General features: G+C 37.2%; 1 protein-coding gene across 5 annotated transcripts in view; it reads right to left on the bottom strand.

Annotated features, from left to right (window-relative positions):
• The window catches only part of LOC131430255 (tyrosine-protein kinase Btk29A), a 212,276-nt gene that overhangs the window by 132,112 nt on the left and 54,572 nt on the right, over positions 1-25,592 (bottom strand). Inside the window, exon 1 of one of the 5 annotated variants that reach the window (XM_058595065.1) lies at positions 21,480-22,058. The exons of the other annotated variants lie outside the window; for them this stretch is intronic. The gene's annotated coding sequence lies outside the window, so the exon portion shown is untranslated. Of the gene's footprint in view, positions 1-21,479; positions 22,059-25,592 lie in introns of those variants that run through there. 5 annotated transcript variants of the gene reach the window in all.

Here is a 25,592-nt window from a genome sequence, read left to right as displayed (position 1 = left end):
AACCTCATTGCAATGTACGATCGCACAAGTACTTACACACCGAACAAGTAGGAAGCTGCTGTATTGCAAGACCTACCGAAAGCTCCTTATACCTCTAACCACCCATCACTTGTTCAATGGTGAAAACGATGTACACATTCGACGTAGGTTCGAAGGTTTTCTTTCCTATAGGTTAGAAATGCAAAAAAAACAGCGCAAATAACGCCTCGAACCGATGATGTAGCTCAACTTTTATGTTTAAATGTGTACTATTAATACAGGTAATTGAGTACCTCCGCCTGCAGAACGGGTGGAACGGAACCGCGTTGAAACAAGCGATGCAAAGCTGACAGACATCCAAACGAAACAATGCTGGAGGTGTAAAATAATTAACGATACTTCTCATGCATCGATCTCCGGCTGCTGGTTGGATATTTGACAAAAGTCGTAGGTATGCTGCGGCATGAGCAGATTGATGGATCGACATTCGTACGGACGACCAGCAGCCCGAGTTTCCATTACCCGGTATGGGCTGCGAGTACTGAACATTCGTTTCGAGATCGCTCGCATCGCCTAGTACTCCGTAGTTCCGTTGCCGTACACCTCCACGAGGGGATCACTATGACTATATTATAGCTGCAGTTAGCTTTTCCGTACCGTCGTAGGTTTGCTTATCCGATGCATGTGTGGCGTACACTTGCTTGCCTGCAGCAGGAGAACGGTGTTTTCCTACAATCACTTATCTAAATGACTGCCCGCATTCAGTTTAGTAGCGGTTGTAGTATGTTTTTTTTTTCTTTCTGTTATGCGAGATAGTTTTGTCGTTAGAGTCATGGCAACCTCAGCCTGCAGTCGCATTTTATTGTTCTAGTTTATTACATACTCGACTTTATCTCTTTCTAATTAGCAAAACAAGCACATTGCAATTTTAGTGAGCTCGTTTTATCGGAATCCGGGCAGCTGGATTCTATGAAATAATTATAGTCATTTAAATTTGAAAAAATTAAAAAAAATAATTAAAGCTCATATTGTCTCAAAAGCTACTGTAAAATTTCATCCGACCTTCGGTTCCTTAATTATATGGCGATGAGTGTGAAAGCTTTTAAACCGCCGTATAAAATGACGATACAAAGTCGGTACGCACCGGTACGTGCTGGAACGGAAGAAGAAAACACAACACGCCTTTGCAAACGATGCACATTCGAAAACCAACCAAGTCTGAGTTTCATTTTAACACTATTTTCGCTGCTTCCGGAATCAGAAATCGGGAGCCAGGATAGCCGGAATTAATTTAACTAACGGTTGAAATAGTTTTGAGCCCAGTTTAGAAACCTTTTTACGTTTTCTGCTTCACCGCTTAAAGTGGCGATGAAATTTTTTTAACATTCTTCACCCTGTAATATCGGAACCAAAAGTTGTATCCGGATGAAATTTCAAAACCTTGTATGAGACCTCTGATTTGAAGCTAAGTTTGTGAAAATCGGTCACGCTATATCTGAGGAAAGTGCGTGAAACTGAAGTGCTTCAAGCTCTTCGCCGGAAGCAGCGAAAATAGTGTTAAAATGAAACTCAGACTATTTTCTCAGAGATGGTTAGGAGTTAAAAATTTTATACCGCCACCTAAAGCGACGAAGTGAAAAGAGAAAAAATATTTTTTTAACTAGGTTCAACACTTTTCCAATTTATGGGTTATATTTGTTGCTGGTCATACGAACCAACTTCGGCTATTCTGGTCCTTGAAATTAGATTTTGGAAGTATTGGTCATAGTAACCAAAAACTGCAAAAAGAATCTCACTCACTTTTTTTAAAATAGCGTTTTGGCCATTTAGGATTTTCTTATAGATTCAAAAGATAAGGTTCCTTACCATGGACTGTAGTGTGTTTTGATTCGTAAATTTTGCTGGAATAAATTCGAACAAACTTTCCTGTTTCTATTCAATGAAAAGTTGTTTTTTGATCTAGGGGCTAGGGTCCGCTAGGAGATTGATAGTACCTATAAGCTTTCTCCGGACAGAACCAGCCTAGATGCCGTGTGGAATCCGGCGAAAAAAATAAGCATAGAATAGATTCACTGAGCTCCTGCGTCCATGTCGTAAAAGGCGACAATTGCAAGAGTTTTTAATTTTTTTTAATTGAATGATAAAAATTTACTATTGCGCCAATCCTTTAAAATATTACAAGGTTAATTACATACATCGGTATATTGAATAAGTAGTAAAAAAATACTTGTTTGTTTGATAAATTAATATTTTTTCTCGGTAGCCGGTTGCCCAATCTATTAATAAATTTAATAAGTAATTAAAATAATAAACAATCAAGACGCGCGTGAAATCTGTAGACCTTTGTTTGGTGATTTAAAATGATTTGATATAATTTTTAGAACATGTCACTACAGTGAATCGACTATTTTGTCTGGATCCTATTCACTCGTTTATTTTGTAGTAGGTCATTCCATTTAGAAAAAATAAGGAAGTTTTTTATTCGTTACGCGATAGTATTTTAAATTTTCTTTCAGTTTTCACGAATAAGAACAAGAAATCAAGACTTCTCGGGATTTCAGTATCGGATATCGTTGAAACGTTCACTCGGGAAGTCAGTTAGTTTAGTAGTGCACCTGAGCATCTTGAAACCGGAACATACTGAGTCGCACGCGAATACTACAATTACTGAAATTTTTACTAACAAATATCTTTCTCCCGTGACACTAGTGGAGTGCGCAGTAGTATATACGGCCTCTATTAACAACAAGTGTTGGATTAACATCCCTTTCTATCCCTGAGCGGACCTACAACTGGACCTGACCGGCGCCGGTACTGCTTTTTATTTAGAAGACGAAGAACGAGTCGGAGCGCCACAAAAGTTTGAATAATTGGAGGAGTTGCTAGATCAAGACCAATCGCAAATGCAAGCAGAGCATTACTACAAACTGCTCAAGAGTGATGAAACCATTACAGCACCATTGGAACCCAACTAATTTCATTGAAACTGGCAAAACAAAGCAAAACGGTCAGAATATGATATTACACAGTTTTATCACAACACTGCATGGTCAAAAGCTACGACTCCGGTCAAAAACTGTTTAGATCGATGCAGATGGATGCTCGAGGAGGAGCCTTCAGTCGAAAGAATCGAAAACTCAACCTAGTTTGTTCAAGGATGCAAAAGACGATACATTTCAGTGACGAGACAAGCAGTTTTCATGCCCTCAAATTACTAGGTGTCTTGGACAACTTATAACAGACTAGATATGCATTCCGGCAAACTATTTTTTTTGTAGTGCTCAAATGGCCGGAAATTTAAAGGTGTATTATAAACATTAGGGTGTCTATACTTAAGGATCATTTCTGATTTCGTTAAACGGTAGTGCTCATAAGTTTAAGCACCTTGAAAAAGCCCTTATGCAAAAAAGCTAAAAGATATGAAAAATACCATGAAATTTACGAAATCGACATTTTTTTAGCCAAAAATATTAAAATGACCTGAAACGTCTAGATTTAGTATCATATTGATCCAAAATTTGTTTAAATTTAGACTTTTCGGAACCTATGAGATTTCCAAAATCGAAAAAAAAAATCGATCCCAAAAATCTTAGAATTGCATGAAACATCGATATTTAGTGTCATATCGACAAAAAATTTTTTAGAAAAATCGTCTTTCTGGGACATAGATTTGAGATTTCCGAGATCTGAATTTATTTTTTGAAACCAAAAGACATCTAATTCCATGAAACGTCGAGATTTAGTGTCATATCCGAATTTTTTTTTTTTTTTGTATTATAGACTTTTCGGGACCTCGAAAACAAATTTGAGATTTCCAGAATCAAAAAAGAATTTTGATGCCGAAAAACTTAGAATTGCATGAAGCGTCGATATGTCGTCTTGAAAAACAAAATTCAGAAAAATCGACTTTCTGGGACCTTGATTTGAGATTTCCGAAATAGAAATATATTTTTTGATGCCAAAAATCTTAGAATTACATGAAACGTTAAAATTTGGTGTCATCTGAAATTTTTTTTTGTTTTGTAGACTTTTCGGGACTCATTTCCAGAATCGAAAAAAAAATGATTCCAAAAACTGCATGAAATGTCTATATTTAGAGCCATCTCGAAAAAAATTTTTTTTTAGAAAAATCGACTTCCTGGGACTTTGATTTGAGATTTCCGAAACAGAAATTTATTTTTAATGCCAAAACCAGGGTTGTTACGAAAAATTTCAAAATCAAAACGCGCGAAATCCGCGCGAAGTCGAAAACTCAAACGCGCGAAATCCGCGCGAAGTTGAAAACTAAAACGCGCGATATTCGAGTGAAGCGAAGACAACTATTTTCATGCAGGTGATACTTTACGCAGTACGTGAAAATTCACTTAAATATAATTTAAAAATTGCATAAATTTGTTATATGAACACAATAAATAAGTCCGCATACAGCACTTCACTTCGAGAAACCCGATGAAAACGATTTCATTTTTATTCTCCATCTTGCAAGACTTTTTGCAAGCGTATGAGTAATGTCAACAATATGTGCGTAAAAACAAATTCCGGCGCTTCTTTTCCTGATTTTAATCAATAAATCTTCCAAATGGTTGAAAAATAAACCAATCAGTTCATTCTGCTTAAAATTGCAATTCAAGAAAAGTGTCTTAGTCTAGAACTTTTCGGTTTTCCTTAGAACAGCTCGTGAAAAATTATCTCAGTTTCAGCTTACTTCCACTGACACATTTGATTAGCAACAAACACATTCCTATATGGATTTCCTCTTGCAGAATTTTATTTCGTAGCTTCTATAAGTAAACCGTGTACGGAAAATGTTACAGTGAAAATAAAAATACTTACAATTGTGATTTCGGAAGAAGTTAAACATTTTTTTTTGCTTCAACATCTTCTTTCTCGGCAAACATTTCCTTCTTGGTAAGAAAAATTTTAAGGTAGACCACATCAGGATGATCTGATTCACTCTTTTTAATTTCAGTTTCAATTATAATAGCGCCTTCTTCTGTTGCCAGATTTTACTCTGAATGTCTTTCTTTTCCTCCTCATCGTTTGATTCTGTTATTTGGATCAGGGAAAAACCCACTTATTACGTTCTTTGCTTTGTTGAACGTATTATCACTGAGACGATATCTTTCATCTGACATTAATATCCTTGAGTGCAAAATGGTTAAATAGCAACTTATATCACTCGAGATGGAAAAGCATAAAATCGAAATTTTGTCCACTGAAGAAAACATTGGCTTGAACCGCCTGCTAGTAAATTTTAGTTTTATCAAGGTGAAAATTCGCCCATCTCGACCAATTGCTGAAACGTTCGCCCATCTTTAATTTTTTAGGGTTTCATAAAACTCACAAGCTTAAAAAAATTGCAAAGAATTTTGTGGAAGGATGTTTTTTTAAATTCGCGCAAAATCCGCGCCATAGCATCAAAATCTTAGCAGAAATCGCGCCAAATCCGCGAAAATCGCGAAATTCGCGAAAACCGCGGGATCCGCGCGACCGTAACAACCCTGCAAAACTCATAGAATTTTTTAGTAAAATCGACTTTCTGGGACTTCGATTTAAGGTTTCCGAAACTGAAATTTATTTTTTGATGCCAAAATCATAGAATTGCATAAAACATAAAGAATTTTTTTTAGAAAAATCGACTTTCTGGGACTTCGATTCGAGATTTACGGAGTCGAAATTTATTTTTTTATACCAAAAATCTTAGAATGGCATGAAACATCAAGATTTTGTGTGATCTCGGAAAAAAAATTTATATCTCAACTCTGCGTTTTTTTTGTTGTTGTCGAATGTCTAAAAATTGCATGAAATTTATTCGAGATAACACCATATCACAACGTTTCAGGCAATTCTAAGGCAGCCAGATGTCTAGAGAATGACATGCCAAATAATAAGCATTTCTTTATCGATTATCGAATATAGCTTAGATATTAGGAATCTGACTAAAAGTGTATCCATTTACAGACGATTTGAAATTAAAAAACTGCCGATAGAACAAGCAAACAAATAATTTGAACAGATTAGACATTTTGCATAATTGATCAGTAAAATAGAGTTATTTTATCGATTTCCATTCATTACACTCTCGACAATCAGTTGCCTTGAGTTTCAAGTGCACGGAAAAAGATTCTTTATCGATTTTTTGATTTTTTCAAAATTTTGTAATAATTTTTGAATGCAGTTTAGATATCACTTTTTTCCAATATAAAATTCAAAACGACTGTGAAAGTTTGAATAATAATTTTATTAAGTTAGTTTAAGCCATAGACTTGCTAATAACTCGCAAAAATAAAAAGATGAATCGCTGGTTGAGTCTTACTTTGGGGTAACTGTTCGAAAGCCTTGCTTCCACTTACTATTCAACATCCATACGTTTTCATTGCCACCTGATAAAAATTTCTGAGGACAGTAGGTTATCAAAAGTGATTTGTTGGTCATAGCTATTGCATTTCCAAAGCCATTAATATTATGTGTAGTATACATTCACAATTCGCGAATACCGAAAATAAAAACCGCACACAAGTTTACTAATGGCCACTTTATCAGAGCATAGTCAGCACGTTATTATACATCTTTCGCACTGTTCCAGGATAGCAAAAAAAAACTCGTTGCCTGTCGAGAACACCACCAACCATGTGGTAATTTGAATAATTAAATAAATTATAATCTTGCCAGCGGCAATCCAGTGGTAGCCAGCAAACGTTCGAGCACCTAAAACAAAATAAAAACCCGCGGCAAAACAGCACCTGGGTATTTCTCAAGGATTATGAACTTGAGCTGAGCGCAGTTCAAGTGATGACAAATATCCGCCATTTCACACCGTTGGCTCAAATGGTGCGGGTAGTGGAACTGCTGAAATTCGATCCGTTTCTTATGGCAACCTGACATTTGGGGACAGTTCACTTCGGGTCAGTCAGGTCCAATTGTGTTGACTGAATCGATCGGTGATCATTACTTCCGTCATCCTTTTTGTTTTGCTTGCTTTGTCCAATAAATACAACCTATTTCGGTTTGCGTACCATTTATTGTTTGTCTTCTCGAATGCCTGTCTCCTCGGATGAAAAACATATCATATCATATAAAATCACATAGCAGTTCACCCATTATGTTCTGCCCTGGCAACTTGTCGAGTAGGCCTTTAATTTTGAATCACTCTGACCATGTCGGATTTTATGACTGTACTTTCTCGAAAGCCGAAATTCGCCAGTGTCGGGTGCCGCACTTTCTTGCACCTATCAAACATTCATCATCTTACAGAAGGGGGCAGTCGCCGCAGCAGTGAATTGACATGACAAAAGTATGAATTCATGGCTCATGCTCATATGTCCTCTGATGTGAAAGTGAATAAAATCAGCTTTCAATCACCGGGCTGCCGTTACACTCACAATCAACCGAACAACGTTCGGCACTGCTCGCATGATCGTGCAGCTGCGGATTGAACAGTAGCCGGTTCCCCACTCTGGCGGTGACCTCGATTTGAAAGCTGACAAAATATCACACTGACGCAGTCGTCGTGGCTGTCGTAAGGCCTTGCCTGGGAATTCTGAACTGGCCGTACGATGTAAACAATTGCAGAATGAATGAAAAACGATGATGATTTCTTCTGCACACTTTCCCAGACCCGCGCCGACTTTGGTAGTTGAACAAATTTTGGAAATGTTGATTTAGGTTCGACTGTGCCAAAGTGACGGCTTCGGTAACCAAATTGGTGTCCCAGCGAGAGACTTCCTGAATTCTGAATGAAGTTCTTTGTTTGAGATCGATTTAACAATTTGTTTTGCCAGCCACGGTAATGTACACAAGCATCATAGTGTTCGAGAAGAGGCAATCACTAACCAACTGCGTGGCAGACAGACTTTAATAAGTCCCGAATGATACTTTGACTGGCAACCTAAAATGCATAAACTGGAATCAGCGTACAATCATTTAACGGTGCCTGTGTATGTAAACAGTCGATTGCATTGATCGTAAATTTCCGGGAACCATACAAGATTTTCGACGCTATTTTGTTGCTTTCTTATTTCTCCATACTAAATTAATTGGTGTTCCAGATAACAGGTCCACGGCGGATAAAACGGCTTTCGATACGTGAAAGAAAAGAGTTTTGTTACCTTTTGTTGGGTGTTAGGTTTATCAAATATGCTAATTAAAACAAACCATAATTTTTCTATCGTTTTTGAATTTCGCTTTAGACCATTCAGCTAGTGGTTCAAGTTGAACTGCTGAGTTGCTCTAGCAGTTCAATTTGAACTGCTATGCACTGGAGTGTCGAAAGGTTGTCTAATCTAATCTAATGAAACTCGAAAGAAGGTTTGAATGTACTTATTATAACTGGGAAAGCTAGATTCCGAAATTAACTAAATAAATAGCTATGAGCTATAAGGCAAAAGATCTATGAGACTAGTAACCTGTGACAGAATAAACTCATGTCTAAATTACAAGTTAACTCATCATTATGTCGAAAATAGTCCTAAATTATTCACTTGCGAAAGCTGTATGGAACGGATGTCTTCCGATTTCTTATTAGTAGAATAATTCATTGTTGGAATTTTAACTTTGCCTGTCCAATAAAAAAAGGTGAGTGGCTAATGTCACAGACATAACTGGAGAACTGACATGCTTCTTTCACACTTCCGAATGTAGATAATCGTTCGTATTAATTAATTGTGTTTTCCTGCCACTTTTTACTGCTTCACTTCCAGAATTATAACGGTACATTTATACTAAAGTACGACAAACATATTCTACCAAACAATTAATTAATACGGAACAAATGAGAGTAAAAAATGCAACCAACAATGATATAGTAGTTTTATTTTTTTTTGGATTTACATACTCAGTAGCGGAAAACTTTGCCTAACCCTTTGAGAATATTTAAACAGCTCTAAAAGGCACCGATTTGCGGAATTTATCCGATGTTTACAGCTGTTGAGTACTTTCTGTCATCATTTATTTATCTACACCAGAACCCAAATTCTGGACCAAGATTCGGGAACTGAAACTGAATTCGAAATATGGAAAAATTATCAGAATTCAGTTGCAAAAATATGATTCAGGATTATGAAACTGAACTCATTTCCATAGTTCAGAAGTTCTAGGACTGAGCTGTGTATTTGACTTCCGAATCTGAATAAAGGTGTTGAATTTAATTACAAATCCAAGTTCCAAATCTAGTTACAGGCGGCAAGTTCTGAATTCTGCAAAGGAATTTATCAATTGAATTTTGAAGATATAGTCAGGGATTTAATTCTGGTTCAGAAGTCAGTTCAAAAATTTAGGTTCCGAGTTCTGATTGAACACTCAGCTCCAGATTCCAGATCTAAAATTAATATTCTGATTTTTGTTTCAAAATTTTGACGTTGAAATCCAATTCAAATTTCAAATACAAATTAAAGAGCTAAATTCAGTTCCAAAATCTAGTGAAGAACCCAGCTGCAGAATTAGTATGCAGTTTCAGAGTCATAGTTTTAATTTCTGAGTCTGAAATCTGGAACTAAATTCGGAAACTGATTTCTGGAACTATATTCCATACCTGAAATCAAACCCAGCATTCAGGTGGACCAGAATCCAAGTGATGAATCCAGTTTTAGGATATTTTTTTCAGAATTCAACTGAAAATTCCGAGCTTCCGAATCCAGTTCCAGTATGCAGAAACTGAATACGATTTATGTATAATAATCTGTTGTTACTGTTTGAGAAGGCAACTGCTCACCATGCCTTCCGAAAAGGAAATGAGAGAGCGACCTGGACGTTTGGCGCAGGTCTGTTTTCCGTCTTAAGATTACTTGAAATGATCGAGACAAAGCAAGCTAGCGTAATGAGTTTTCGTCATTGTTACCAAAAATTCAAGAAAACTTCATTTTTTGAGATATCAATCCTAAATTGCTAATCATATTCTTGACGACATGGAGCAAAACTTATTTTGTTGCTTTTACTACAACTCAGGATATTCACGATTAAGTTCTACCCATTCTTCCGAAGGGCGAATTTTGAAAAGGCACCCCACAGTAAAGTAGGACGTATTCACGTCAAAAAATTTGCTGACTTTATATGTAGTGATTGAATTCAGGTTGACTGCGTTGAATACTACTGTCTAGCCCATCACGCTCAGTTGGCACCCAAGATTAAGTTTGATGTCATTAGTGACATACTGATAGATTGGAATCGTTAATGTAAAGTCGAAAATTGAATGCTTCTGAATGATTGTTCTGCGGTTCAGCAGAACCGAAGTCGGGATTGTTGTGAATATGTACGCTCAAGTTCGAAATGATTGAAACGAAAACAGCTACTCTACAGCCAACGATTCCGGTTATCATCACAATCATCATCAAGCTGGGTTCTGGTATTTATGATTATGATTCATTAAATAATTTATGATTCATTAAATACATTGAAAAGGTGAGAAATGTGAAAGAAATCAGAACCGGTTTAAAAATTGCTAGAAAATTCAGACTTGGCAAGCGATTTGCAGCTGCAGGCATAACTTCATTTTTTGCCTTTCTTATATAGAAAGGCTACGAGATCACTGTGAAAACCAACTTTTGAACCGAGGTTTGGAGAACTGAGTGTCATATGCTGTTCCACTCAGCTCGTCGAGATCGCAAAAGTGTGTGTTTTTGCAAAAAATATGCAGTTGTTTTTCTCTGAGGTGGCTGCACCGATTTTCAAAAACTTAGATTCATACGAATGGCCATACTTCCCATAGAACGCTATTGAGTTTCATCTCGGTCGGACTTCCAGTTCCGGAATCACAGGATGATATGTGCAAAAAATTGCAAAAATATAAACTCTCCATGTTCTTGTTGATGGCTGCAGTTTTCTTATTTCTTGGAATTCGCGACTGAAATTTTTCACAAGTAATTTTTAGACAAAAAAAATTACCGATCCGAAAACTCACTGAAGAAAAGTTCAGTACTGATTTTTTAACAACGCAATTCTCATTGAAACTGATTTTGCATGGCAAAAACTGGCATTTCTGAAAATGTTCAGTGTGCGTAGGGTGGTTGATAAGTGTATCAATAGTATTAGAAATTTATTCGGCACATCATTAATAGAAGCAGCAAGTTCTGTGATTAATAAGAGTTGAAATGATAATATAAATATTAATAAAAACAATCACACACTATGTTATGCAGCTGATTAAAACACATTAGCCATACCATGCCATTTAGCTTGAATAACGTCCGCAGAAGTAACAGGAGCGCAGACTACTGCTATGCCAATTTGAACGCACCACTGTGTGTTCGAGACTTGCTGACAATGCTGCACTCCTGTTACTTCTATGAATAAAATCCAAGCTAAACAGAGTTTTATTGGGTTTAATCTAGATAGTGTTGTGTAATCGCTTGCTGGAATTAAAACAGCCTTTCGTCGGTATAATAAATATTTGGAAATTAAGCAAAATATGTTTGTTCATATTAACCACCCATATTGCCATTATTTCTCAGTTGCAGTTCAGTTGCGAATTTCTTCAGTAGAGATTTTTCTATTTATGAAAATATAATAATTAAATCTTGCACGAATCACTTCGGTGTCGAACTGAAGCGTAGTGGAAATTTAGCATCGAAGTATCATCGGAGACTCTTCTCCCTTTCGATTAACTCTTTCGCGATATTTCTGCTAAAACTCGTCATCAAGTTTCTCTGACACAAAAAATCACTTGTGAACATCGAAGTTTTGAGTTTTGTAGATGCTTGTTCCATGAATGAAAATATCGGAAGTGATTATTAAATGAACAGATAAGAGCTCTGTGGTTCAGTCGAGTAACCGATGTGCTTGTGATCTAATGTTTCTCGGTTCAAGTCGCGCTGCTGCTCATTTGAATTCAAGACATGTAATTTTCAAATCAATTCAAATGTTGAATGGCATTCGTATCCTACTTCTGGTACAAGAGCTACAGGATGAAGTGTGTTCAAAATTTCAAACAATCATTTTAAGCGACGATGAAGAAATCGGGAGGAATTCTTCTAAATTTGGTTACCCAAAACTATTTCAATTTGTAGGAACAAATTTTCTTGTTTTTATTCGAGATTCAATGGATTTTTTTTAATGATAGTAATATTTATGAGAGTATGAGTAACCTGAGAAAGGCCAGTTTTGTTTATTATAAATGGCTCTATTAACTCGAATCTTTATAAAGAAGGCAGCCCAGAAAACAAACTCTACCATTTATCGTACCGCCTAACTACAGTCGAAAAACACAGCGACCGTGGAAACAAGATTGATTTCACAAAACAAACCTTGTTAATCCACCTAGTGGTACGATAACACCTTTCTCTTGCCATTTAAATAGTCTTTTGTATGATTCTATCCTCGGTCATTGGTATTGTGAACTCATCAAATAACCTAATAGTAAATTTCAAACGAGTCATTCAAAATTGATTCTTTCATCCCCGAGAATTTTTTTGCATTGAAAAACACTGGGATTTGCCGGTTACGTCACATACAACATTACATCTCTCGAACCGGAAATGTTTGCCATATCCATTCCAAATTTTATTGATTTTGTTAGTTTTAAAACAAGTTTTCGAAATTCGTTGAGTTATCTACGAGAAAATTCAGCTGATGAACAATGTGCGGTTAGTCGGTTACGTCACTTATACTATTATATCTTCAGAACCAGAAGTGACAACCATTTGATGTGTGAACTTCACCCACAATTCAATAGAAGCTTTCAAACGAGCCTAGACATGTAAAAACCGGTTCTGTCATCTCTGGTAAAATTGAGTGGTAAAAAAACAACGCGTTTTGTCAGTTACGTCACTTATACCAATATATCTCCGGAGCCAGAAGTCACAGTTATATGATCGTCGAACTTGATCCATGGCCTAGTAGTAGCTTTCAAACGAGCCTAAGCTTGTTGAAACCGGTTGAGCCATCTATGAGAAAATTGAGCGGTAAAAATATCTTCGAAAAGTGCACACACAAACATTTTCCGATCCCATCGAACTGAGTCGAATGGTATATAATACTATGAATTTCCGAGGCTCCATTCGAAAAACGGGTTTTACGACAATTCTAATATCTTTCTATAGGAAAAGATAAACACAATTTCCTTAAGGAAAAATATTGGGCAGAGCTGAGAAGGAAACCGAACAGCAGCATTGGGTACTTTCGATGACTTGACAAGCGAATCACCACACGGTTGTAAAATTGGTTTAAAAAAATATTGTCCAAAATATGATTCCAGGGATGTCAAGAAAAAAAACGCCATCTCATCCAAATCCGGCCAACCCCTGGTCTAGGATCAAATATGTCTCTCCATTCGTACTAAACAAATGTTTTGCCATACTGGAGAACGATGCAAAGTTTCATTCCAACCGAAGATGACTTGTTACTCATTTCTAGAATTTTTAATCATCGATTTTGCTAATACTTGTAAAGCTTACTCGGATATGTTATTATAATTTGTGCCGCTATAGCTCAAGTGGTTTATTATGGTTAACATTTTTCTAACGGCAGTCACTTTTATCGCGATTAACTAGTTACTCCTAAAGTCGTGGACCATTTAATAGATGTGATAAAAGTTGGTCATCTTGTCATTGACGTGTATAAAACGATACCGAATCAGTAGAAAGACGATTTCCTTTTGTATCTGATAAAACAAACAATTTGCGCGAACCTTGGAGTACTCAACGCACCAAACAAAACCGAACGAAAGTTTCCAAACTTCAATTTAGCCGAATTTCGCAAATCAAGCAAAACAAAGCAGAAAATGCGCTTCGATCGTTGATCAGTTTACTACATACTAGGCGAAAGTAAAAGTCAAGTTAAGCCAGGAAATTGCGGTCGTTTCCAATCAAACGGCCATCGCTCGGAAAAGGGGACACCCCTTTCTTCTGCCGTTTCATCAACTGAATCGTACTCTCCCGAAAAAAAAGGAAAATCGTCCGGTTTGTTTGGAGTTGCTCGAATGTAACTTCGCGTATGGAAACAACAAAAAATAAAAGCGTTACGATTGGGCTTGATTCACGCGAGACGATTTCGTCGCTCTTCCGCTTGGGAAAACATGTGGATACAAATAATTAAACATTTGGCTCTCCACTGGTAGCTGGTCGCGGAAAAATTAAACCTGCATGGGCAGCTTCCCCGGATTCCGTTGATCACATTCACTTTCGTGAGCTAACCCACCTTCGCCTTGCTCCGCCGTTCCCAGGTCGGACTGCACAGCACTGATGGCGTGTTTAATTTTCACTTTTTCGAATCGGATTCGGTTCACCGTGTTTTCCGCGCCGGGTACGGGTCTTTCCGCCGAAACAAAACAAAAGAAAAGCGGCCCGGTCCGTGCCAAAAATTAATGTTTCTTTGAATCCGTAATTGATTTTGATGAGAAAAGTGGTTTATCTAATCAATGTTGAGTAAGCAAAAGCCTGAATGGTAGCTCGATGCGGAGCAGAGCAATTACCGACATATTAACAGCCAATTGTGCGGTTTGTGTGTGCCGATCGTAACCGTTATCACGTATCAGGTCATTTCGATTTTAATTTTTCCTTTCGAGGACAGGTGGAATTTCCCATAACTATCGGCAAAGGTTTTTGTTTGCATAATTCTAACGGTAGCTGAACGAAAAATAAATCCAATCTGCTAAGTCGACACACGATGCGGTGCGTAACGCCTGCTAAATTGATGCGCGCGGCGTTCATCGAAAGCACCGAATACCGCAAGCAAAACGATGGTGGCTAAGATTTGAGCCTGGTCGGCCGTGGGCTCGTCCGCCCCATCGCGGAACAACGCGGTAAAGCGCATCAATTAGTTGCACACACGCACACTTACCCGTTCGCGTTGCTTATCGGCCCTCAATCAAGTTTATAATTTCTAATTCTTGCCGGCAGCCGCCGCACCATAAACCGCACACTAGCCGGTTGGCACGTTGTGGGAAGATTTGCAGCTAAGTGGAAGTTTCCTCATATTCTACGTCGCACGTATGTTCGTTTCGGTCCATTGGTTACTCTCAGGAAAGTAGGCGTTAGCTTATGTAAAAAAAAAGCACACACATTTCTGGCCAGACATCTTCTTAGCGGAAATTATGCGATTGTGCGCCGCTAAGCTGGCTAAATGTGATTAGCGATAAAGATATTTGTGTTTGCTGCGCGGTTGCTTGCGCAATGGTTTAATTGGATACTAACGGTTCAGTGTTTGCACAGGTTTCTTCCTCATATCCTAGTTCTGACAATCAAAATGGCTACCGGTTTCGGTATTGCTCTTATCTTAGAACTGTGATTCCCAAACTCACCATATCAGTGCGGCAGCGAAGCGAAATGTACTTTAGCTTTACCATGTGTCGCTACGAACTAGGGGAATGGTTGTCTTAGAATTTTTAAAACAGTGTAAACTCACGGTCCATATGAGCAAATTTTTAGCTACTGTGTACTGAGCTGCTCAAACTGAACCGCTAATGCAACTTAGCAGTTCAACTGGAAACAATCATTAGGATGTCGCAGAAGTAGACAAATAGCGACCTTCTGGTTCTTCTTATATTGCAGTCATTTTGTGCTTTGTAAGCAAGTCCACGGAATGACATAACATCTCTTCGATTACATTTTTTAGTCATTGGTGTGTTTTGGTACATCAATTGTATCCAATTTATGCTTAGCGCACATGACTTTCATCTAAAATTTTAACGTTTCGTCTTCGACTTTTCAGTGCACTAGCAAAATAAATTGAACTACTAATGCCACCTTTCGGTTCCACAGCTGAACCGCTAAAAATACGTAGAGCTACCGTAGTGCAATGTCTTTGCTGACGTGCTGAACGAAAACAAGTGACAATATATTGGCCGTCATCAGATAGTAGACAATTGGAGGTTTTGGTCTCTGAAGGATATCCGATTCATGCGATTCTCTAATCAGAACATTAGCAATTTATGAATTGCTTCTGTCACTTCGCGGATACAAAAACCAAAACTTTTTAAAAATTTCTGAACACTTTCTATTAATTAGAAATGAAACCGCACATTATAAAACTTTCAGTTGTTGATACGTCTGTAGTAGAGGTCGGTTTGGATGTGAAGCTGCAGCTCTTCAGTTCTATTCGATCTAAATCGATTAACGAGTATTAGACACCTCTACTATCTCTCCAACAGTGTTGCGAAAATATCAAATTGTCAAATATCACCGCTGAAGAAAATCATGTCAGATTTTATCGATCAATTATCACTATCCGCGAAATCAACGATGATTATGATTACTTGAAGAGAGTATGGATAAAATCTCATTCCGTACAATATCACTATAGTGATGTCCCATAAACTCACACATGATCATGGAACAATAATCATTCAAAATCATTCTCACGATTATCAGTCCTGCAGCGATTTTCACTGAAAATGGCAATATTTAATATGGTGATGTATTGGAAATCAATTTCAAACTAATTTTAATATGTCATCCAGTGATTCGAAAAAATTATGGTGACATCACAAAGCAAGTTTCATAAAACTGTTTTAAATATTTTAGCACTCTTTACTTGAGTTTCATACAGATAAGTAACAGGAGCGTAGGAGCGAACACAAGCAATCGTTCAAACAAGTGCTATCGTAGCCAACAAACGCTGCGCTAAACTTTGCACTCCTGTAACTTCTATAAATCAAATTCATGCTAAATAGCATTTAATTGGGTTTCATCTAATTTGACCATGAGAGTAAATCAATTGTAGAATTAAAACAGTCTTTTGTCTTTATAAACATTATTCATTTATTTCTCGCTGTATTTGCATTGCATATTGCTATTGCGTATTGAGTTACCGACATCTGGATAACTTCATATGCTAGTGAAAATCGTTGCATGGCTGATAATCGCGAGAATGATCATAATTCATAATCATGTGTGAATATAAAAAATATGACAGTAGTGATATTGATAGGAATGAGAATATACTCAGAGGCGATATTTGAGTAGGTGATAATTGCACAACACTGATCAGAAGTTATAATGCTACCCCAATGTTAATCTCAGAAAATCAAACGATTTTCGTTATCATGATCGACGATGATTTTGTAAACGATAATCATCAACAATTATTATCGCTGATGGTAGCTTTTTTTTTTAATAACTATTTATTGCAATATGAGTTAAAATTTAATTATTAAGATTTAAATTGGATGTTCAGCCACAAGTGGTGACTTTTCAGCCCTATTATATACATAATTTGGTTATTACCATGAAGACATCATTTGCTTCCGCCATTCTGAGATTTTTGTGTAGGAAAAATTCTAAAATTCTAAACCTACTTGTATTGTGTCATGGGGAAATGGAACTTATATACTAACTTACTAACTAATACAGAGAGCGAATCGATTCAATTGAAGATTGCATCGATTTTTGTCGGAATTTGCTTATAATATTATGTGACATTACATCTAATGGTTCTATATTTGTGAGTCTGTGTAACTCATTTGTACTAGACCAGGGAGGACGCTTCAAAATCATTTTCAGAATTTTATTCTGAATCCTTTGAAGCGTTTTCTTCCTGGTGAAACAACAACTTGACCAAATTGGTACTGCATAAAGCATGGCTGGTCTGAAAATTTGTTTATAAATTATTGCTGATGGTAGCTGATTTTTTTTTAATTTTTTGAGAATGATAATACCAACACTGCTCTCAACCATGTGCACTCGCTTTTCTCACCCAGCCGCTTCGTCATTTCCTTTTTGTAGAATTCCTTCAAGAAATAGAGACTCAATTTTAAGAGCTCCTCATTCACAATAAAGTGCAATGACTGTCCAAAAGTATGGTGTCGAAACGTTTTGCTTTTTGGTTGAATGAAATAAATGCATTTCTCAATGAAAAAAGTACCACTCTGAATTAGAGAATAACGAAAGGTGGCAGAAATTCTATCTACTAGGAAAATTAAACAGAATTCAACAAATATTTCCCGAATTTCCAACCGATTACTGTTCGTTCATTGATTCGAAAACTAAATTGATTACAAGGTGTTAGGTAATGAAATTTTCGTCAATCTATCAATCTGTCTAGCAGTTATGAAAACGCTGTAAACTCTAACAGATGAAATAATGCGATAATTGTTAGTGAAATCCAGACACATATCCGAAATATGCTTTTGATATTGAAGACTTTCCAAATGGTTTTCACAAATTTCACACTTTTCAAATTTACAAAGTGGTCTTAGTTTGACAGTTAATTACCATTGATCAACAAATTTACAGAAGTTAGATAATTGAAATTTTATTATACATTTCAATTTTATACGAGTATTTTTTACCGTAATCGCTGTGTACTTAGATTTATCGTACAACCTAAATGAGCTTAATCAACTGATCGGTCTGTAGAAACTCGCATAATTTCTTAAAACATAAAAAAAATCCTTTATTAATGATTGAATGCAAAAGTCGGATAAGTGTAATCTAGTTTGAAATACCTGTTTACGTTTTTTTGAAGAAAAAAAATCGAATGAAACCATTAAGAGCACGTACACGAATTTTGAAATGCAAGAATCCTTTAGAAACTTTTTTTTTTTGCAAGAACCGGACAGAACTATAAATGCAAAAACCAGACAAAAAGTTATTGTTCTTCCAGAACAACGATTTTTGCATTGAGAAATCTGTGTCCAGTTTTTGCTCTCAATAGTTTTATCCAGTTTTTACATTAAAAAAATATTTAACCGGCTTTCCAAACTAAGTTTCACTTACCCGATGTTTACTTTCAGCCGTTCATATTTACAGAAAGTTTCGGTTAAAAAATTGCCGTAATTGAAGCGAAATTGTATCAAAAATTCCAAATTCAAGCAGTTGAATCAAATGTCATTTACGCTAGGAGATAACTGAAATAAGCCACGTTTCAACCCCAGGTGGAATCATAACAAATTGGCTCGGGTGGCACGTACCCTTGTTATTTGAAGATTCGTATCATACATTTAACAGCAGTTGAAATCAGAACTGGGATGGGACTGAAAACGCCAAAAAAGCTTTAAGCACAAAAATCCAGACTATGTTTTGACACAAGAATAAGTTTGAATCGTAGAATTGTTTTGAAGAGGAATTTTGAGCGAAAAATTACTCAATTTTCAATTTCTAATGCGACAAAACTAACGGATCTGTTGATACGCATTACTTCAGTATACGTATAGAAAAAAATGAGGATGTTTGAGGAATCGAATTCAACAAAATTACTACAACATTTGTAGTAAATCCTGTTAACACAAATAGAAATGACATCTGCTTTGAGCCATTTGGAACTGATTTGTTCTTTTTTATACTATAAAACATTATTTGTTCAAGTATACGGATAAAAATCTATCGCCGGAACCATGATTAAAAATCATGAAATCATGAATCATGTCTATCATGAATAATACGTCATGATTTCATGATCAAAACGTTTGATATCATGAACAATAACACATTTCTCATGAAAATTTTCATGATATCAATCATTTTGCTCATGCAATTTCATGCGAAGACATGGATCATGATTTTATGATGAAAAAAATCATGGTACCGGCAATATTTATTGCTAAGAAATTAATTTTGAAATTTCATACATAGCGTTTAAGACCCTATCAACTCAAAATGTTCCCGACCCCTGGCCTGTAAAAACCAAGAACTTATGTTCATTTCAGTATCTAAATTTATAAAGGGAGTGTATACAAAAAATTGCATCATTTTAAAATGATTGTAACTTTTTCTCCATTGTTTATTTTCAATTAGAATTTTGGGTGAAACTTGTTCAATGTGCAATGTTTACATTGTGTAAGTGACAAAAGTAGATTTTTAATTACTGCGAAGAGTCGAATAAACAACAAGTTTGCGCACGCAAATGAATGAAAATCCGGATTTCTCTCATCGTATCTTCGGAAGAAAACTGAGAATTACACAATCTACGGTATATCGGGTTTTAAATCAGTACTGTCCAACTTTTGACAACAGGTCGGAATAGAAAAGAGGCTGAAATTGAACTTCAGTAAAGTGAAAAGGATCAGAAGCGGAATTCGAACAGATGTGGCGAAAAAACTGCTTTTGAGTAAAACTTTCACGCAAGACGCGAAAAAATGTTAAGGTTTTACTTACAATCTTAGGAAAACAGACATTGTTGAAAAACGCAAAATCAGTTCTCTAAACTACTGCTTGATGAATCTTCAGGAAAAAAAACATCAGTTTGTTTAAAAAAATTGTCAAACAAACTGATATTTCTCTTTTGAATTGTCACGAAGAAAACTGCTTCGGCGGTTTGCTACAATAGTTGTTTTTCTAAAGAATGTAAATTGTCCCCTAAGGATTATACACGTACAAAGTTCGAAAGCATCGAATAGAAATGAACGCAATGACACCATAGGTTTAATGTCCAAGAAGACGTTAGAAAGCAGAAGAGCTCAAAGCTTGCCAAAAAATACTTGATTTGGCAATCAATTTGCTAATGTGGAAAGCGGAGATATAAAGGCATTCCTCCAAAAGCGTCTACTCCTACTTTTAAGTACAGACAATTGTCCTACGCTTTTTACCCGGATTTACCCTCGTACCATTAATCGAAAGATGTTTTGCAATGGTACAAGGCTGATGAGGTCAACTTCGTGCCGAAGGACTTAAATCCCCCAAATGCATCGGAACTGCGGCCAATTGAAAAAGTACTAGACCATCGTGAAGTAGGCACTTCGGAAACATCCTGAAGAAGTAAATTCGGTGGAAGATAAAAATGGATTTCCACGTAAATATCTTTGATTTGATTTTTGACCTTGTATTAATTCAATTAATTCAACGCAAAACAAATACAAATGTTGTTATCCGACATTTAACAACATTTGTCTTCAAGCATTTCCAGAGCTATTTCAGTCAAATTGTAGTCGATAACCAACAGAAAAAAAACTTCACAACACAAAACCAACCCATTGTTGTCAGGACAAAACTACTAGCGAGAGACCGCAGTCTACGCAAAAACGCAATTCCGCCGACCAGTGGATCAGCGCTCGCCAGAACACAACCGACCTCATTTCATATCCAACTAAGGCCCAACCGTTCTGCAAACCACCAGTTTCCGCCAATTCTCCTTCCCGACCGTGTCAACGCAGATGCCTGCGTCAAACAAATTCTTGTTCCAGAGCTCTCGAGCAACCACCAACTGAATGCAAACTTGTTTGACACCACCTCCGCGCGAGAGTGCGCACATACCAACTCACACACACATACACGGTCGTGCACACACACACGCACACACTTGTTCGTACACCCCCACTGATCCTCAACCGGTCAGCAGGCGGCGAATTTCTCCACTGCTGCCGCTAGCACACAGCTGCTGTTGCTGGCAGGAAGACCTCACAAAGTGGAGTTCAAGAAGTGTTTGCGAAACAAACATAACGGTAGTATTTAAATGATATCCCAGTTGCCTGAGTGGAATATCGTCCCCGACTAGCGAGCCGGGATTCTAGGCGAAAATCGGAGTATTGACCGTCAGTGACACAGTTTCACCGTGAGGCTGATGAGATGACGAACTTGCATAAAATTACCAATTGCCACTTGTACAAACGGTTAGACATTTATTTTTGTGTTTCCTACGTCTGCTTCACCAGTTCTTCTCCGTCCATTTGGAGCTGCAAATCGGGTTCGGCATTAACTCACACATCACCATCACAATTTCAATGCTAAAAACTCTTTTTTATTATTGTTGTTCCACCTTTTTCCACAGTTCTTGCCTCATCGCTCCTCCGTGAGCTGGCGAGCAGTAGATTTGCATTACCTCAGAGTTGCCAACCACTCTGACCACGGTGACCACTTTTGGGGCGTAACACCAATATTTTCGTTTTCAGTATCACTTGTTTTTCCTGTTTGTTTCACTTCACCCGATCACAACCCTTTGCACAACCCAGCTGAAACAGCCGTAACAAGTTGGATCAAGTTCACTCGTGTTGATTTTTCACCAAACCTGGCAGAACACCACCGACACTAACTTCAATCACTGTTTGACACCATGATCTCAACTACGAACCAAACGAAAACTGACACAATTTAGCCGATTCAAATCGAATCGGGATAAGGACCTTAGAACACCCAATCAACGCATACGCCTGATCGTGAGGAGCGCCACAAACGAGTACGTGTGCTTATCGTTGGGAACTCAACTGTTGAACTGAACTGGCCAGACCAAATCGAGTGGATCAAAACATGACGATCGCAAGGCAACGGAGCCAATGTTGGCCAAAAACACACGCACACACTCGTGGCGACAATGGGCATGGGTTGCATCGATCGTACCACTACACCACTACCACTGGCAACGCAGAAAAACTTGCCGTTCAAGCTTTTATGCTTGCTGCCGCTACCGATCGGGTGTCTTGTCGTGTTGGTCCGCCGCATCTACCTACTTGTGCATGTGCATAGGGATTGGATTGGATGGCCCGCAGAGCCACCCGCCAGCCAGCTTTTGGCTGTAGGTAGGTAGGTACTCGTGCACTCGTGGTGCGAGCTTCGATTGTATGCGAATGCGGAGCTCTGCTTGGGATAGGGTGGTACCGGTTTAAAGACGTAAAGTTTGTTATCGAAAAAAATGTTGTAATTTCGTATGTAGTCAAAATGAATACCATTAAAACATGTTATTTTTATATTATAGACTTACTTATGAAAACAAAACTTAGCAGATCACTCACCTGAAAAGATAGAATGAATAAAAAAATATTAGGCTTCTGATCAAGTTATACAGTGTGATGAAAGTAACTGAAGAAGGTACATCGTAGTCTGGAAAAATCATATAGTTCTACGTCATTGCAACGATATTAAATATTCGTGATATTCAAAAATTTCAATTTTTTTCTCGTCTGAATTCTCTTACATATTAGGGAAAAGTTAGAAGTCCAAGTTCCTATAGCATGCCTCCCCGTGAGGCATTTGATTCTGATCAACAAAAACAGCGTTGACTCAGTTCTATTGCCTTATACCATAACAGCAAATTAGTTTAGTCCTTATCATCATCGCAAATGCAATACACTTTGTTGCTGTTTTGATCTCTAAAAGTCGTTTAAACTAAACTTAAACTATTTCCCAGGTAGCTTGCATTATCATTTTATTTTCATTATTATTTCTTTATTCGGAATCATCAACCAAAATGCACGTTTAAAGAAAGGTATGCGCATTGACAAATCCAGTTGCGTTGTGACAATGACCTTGGCAGATTTCACACTGTTTTCTGTTGATTGACCAATAAAAGCTACCTAAGAAGGATAGGAACCATTACCGGTCGCTCCAATCTCAATCACAGTTTCACCGTCAAGTACCGGTACCATGCTCAAAAACACAGTACGCAATCGGATACTGCGGACTGAAATTGATTCATACGTTGTGTACCGTCTTTTTGACATGGGTATTGTTATTCCACGGATCTCAGTCGTTTGGTATTATGTTGCAGTTATTTCCTGTATACCAGTCATGAGCCACTATACTGAGGCAAGACGCCAGAACAACCCAGAATTCGTGTGTTTTTGGATAAGTCGTCGTTATTCTATGAAGATTTTTCTCTTCAAACCACAACTACAAATAGTTGGCCAAATCATGTACTTTTCAGATAACTTCGACATATTGTTGGCCTTGAAAAGATTTTCGATCTTGCCACATTGTAATGCAAAATAAAACTCAAGATCGAAAAGCTGTTTGAACGTTGATACATTGTCGTACAGCTAATGTGCTCCTGTTTCCGAACTGGTATAATGTTTCTCGTTGAGGATTTCATTACCTTGAACAACCTATATCCTGTCGCAATTTTTCCCTTCGAGAACAAACAGCGTTTCAACATCGGAAAGAACATTAAGAGATTCGCTCAATCAGCCTAAGCGCTGATCCGAGTTTTCGATTGAGCGTCATCATCCTTTTCAAAATTGCTGCTATTGAACTTTCTTAGCCAGTGTTTGCATGTTTTTACTGATGGGACATGCACATCATCAGATAACTTTAAACAGATGTGGTTTTTGTGCCAGAAAATTCTACATTTTCAAAACTAGACAGATGTATTTCTATAAACATCAAACAATTGACAAGCTTATAAATAAAATAGCTACATCATCAGAATCCACTCAGACTAAATAGTTCGTATTCCCCGCATAATGAACTATCTACAGCAAGGCTGTTTCAGCTAGTTTTTAGCATCGCCAATTAGAAAAGGATATTAAATTTTTCATTTATTCAAGGATGGCTTTTATCGTATCAAAGAACGCTCTCTAGCAACTCTTCATACGATTCAATCAGAACCATCGAAGAGAGACGAATTTCGTCGCATTAACAACCATCGATTCGATTTTCTGCGATAATTGTCGATTCTCTCTCGATTCTCTCTTGGTAAATTCCACACAGCACCGATGATTATCAGACTGTAAAAATGACTGGCCGTGAAATACTCAGAGTATGAAGTGGAGCGAAGAAATGTAGAAAAATTCTCTCACGGTTCATGCATTGAGAGACACAAGATCTTGTAGCATCTCCTACCGGATTGAAAATGTTGTATACAATATAAAAAAAATATCGAGCAGCTTCTGTCAAATTATTGGCAATCGCGAACACTGCATTTATTTTATTTATTTCTGAGAAATCGAAGTGAGTAATACTTTGAAGTTTTCGAACACTATTTTCGGAGTTTCTGAACCGTAATCGTGGGTTCGGTATGACCGAAGCTGATTCGTTTGACCATTAACTAGCAAGACTTGCAAAAATGGAACAGTTGTAGCCTACTTTAGAATTGTTGAGCGTTTTATTTCATCGTCGCATTAAACGACGGTTTGAAATTTTCAACACTCAGCACGTAATTTCTTCTATTTTTCGCATACCATTCGGTAATTCCGGAATAGGAAGTTAAAACCGCATGAAACACAGAAATTTTGTAAGGAAGTACAATACCTTCTATTCAAATCTAAGTTCGTGAAAATCGGTTTCAGACACACAAAGCCAAAGCAGCCCAAATTTCTTCTCCAGTTTTACAAAACGATGAAGAAAATCAGGAAAATATCTTCTTGTTTCCTTGTAGTTAATTAGTTTATACCGAATGCTCTTTGGATCAATCGATGAATTTTTTTTTGGCCTGGCATTACATTCCTTTTGTGGAATTTGGCCTTTCTGTTTCAACAGACTTCGCAGCCGATTCTTAGTGTACAGAATCATTGCGTGGCTAGTACTATGGATCCTACTGACACTACGAATCCTTCCAGGTCGGGGCTCGAACAGACCAGCGTCTTATGCATTGAACCGCCAACCCGGGACAATTTCGATGATACATTTCGTATAAATAATAAATCCTGTTCAACCAAGGCCATTGTTTCAATGGGCAGCCCTAACTATTTGCAATGTGCGCATCAAATGGATTCTAATGGAGAACAGACAAACTTTCAAAGCAAAAAAGTCACTTTTGGCTAGAATTTATTTTTAAATGTTATACATGCGGTAATATTTTGCAAACACTTCAAGTGCAATTTACTTTGGAAACCCTTAAAAGCACAGTCATAGTATTACATTCCTTCGTGGAATTCAACCATTCCGTTTCAACCATCTTCACTGGCAGATCATTAACACACATGTACGAGCAGCCCCTTACGCATGGAACCGCCAATCGGGGGTTTTGGAAAACCCACTTTAATATTTTGAGTGTAAATTTCAGATAAAAAACTTCACCTGCGAAAGTCGTTGAATAGCTAT

This window comes from Malaya genurostris, chromosome 2, assembly GCF_030247185.1.
Source record: "Malaya genurostris strain Urasoe2022 chromosome 2, Malgen_1.1, whole genome shotgun sequence".
Classification (NCBI taxonomy): Eukaryota; Metazoa; Arthropoda; class Insecta; order Diptera; family Culicidae; genus Malaya; species Malaya genurostris.
This window is presented reverse-complemented; position numbering and strand designations above follow the sequence as displayed.